We start from the raw sequence: 1146 nt of genomic DNA, 5'->3' as shown, positions 1-1146 counted from the left end.
GTGGTGGATTTTACTTTAAAGTCTATTTGTCAGAGATTAATATTGCCACTCCTGCTCTTTTTTGAGTGTTGTTTGCTTGATATATTTTTTTTCCATCCTTTGAGTTTTAGCCTGTTTGTGTCTTTAAGTCTAAGGTGCGTCTCTTGTAGGCAGCATATAGATGGATCATGTTTTTTTTATCCAATCTGCCACTCTCCATCTCCTTATTGGTGCATTAAGTCTGTTTACATTCAGTGTAATTATTGCTAGGTATGAGTTTAGTGCTGTCATCCTGATAGCTCTTTTTGTGTGTTGTTTACAGTTTCTTCGTTCTCCTCAATTTTCTGTGCTGAGTCGTTTTTCTTTATGTATTTTTTTCATCCTTTTCTTTGTTGTAGATTTTGTGTTTGCTGGGTCTTTATATTTTTCTACTTTTTTATTGTGATTTGTAGGATTGTTAGATTCTTTTGTGGTTACCTTAGTATTTACCCCTATTTTTCTAAGTTTATACCAGTCTTTTATTACTTTATATTGCCTTAACTTCCCCTCCATATAGAAAATAAATGTCTCTATTTTTTACGTTCCTCTTTCTTTGTTTTAATATTATCCTTTTTCACATATTGATACCTGTTTCCCTATTTTCAATGTTTTAGTTTTGACGTATTTTCAATTTCCGTACCTGAGTCAATATCTGGTTGCTCTGTCCTGTGTTCTAGTCTTGCATTGTTAGCTGGTGTTATTGATTATCTAACTGTAGGACTCCCTTTAGTATTTGTTGTAATTTTGGTTTGGTTTTTGCAAATTCCCTGAACTTCTGTTTATCTGGAAATGCTCTAATTTTGCCATCATATTTGAGAGACAGTTTTGCTGGATATATAACTCTTGGCTGACAGTTATTTTCCTTCAAGGCTTTAAAAATGTCATCCCATTGCCTCCTAGCCTGCATGGTTTCTGCTGAGTAGTCCTAACTTATTCTAATTGACTCTCCTTTCTAGATGACTTTTCTTTTATCCCTAGCTGCTCTTAAAATTCTCTTTATCTTTGGTTTTGGTAAGTTTGATTATAATATGTCTTGGTGACTTTCTTTTTGGATCTACCTTATGTGGGGTTCGATGAGCTTCTTGGATAGATATCTTTTCATCTTTCATGATATCAGGGAAGTTTTCT

Source organism: Trichechus manatus, unplaced genomic scaffold, assembly GCF_000243295.1.
Source record: "Trichechus manatus latirostris isolate Lorelei unplaced genomic scaffold, TriManLat1.0 scaffold00093, whole genome shotgun sequence".
NCBI lineage: Eukaryota > Metazoa > Chordata > Mammalia > Sirenia > Trichechidae > Trichechus > Trichechus manatus.
Note: the sequence above shows the minus strand (reverse complement) of the source record.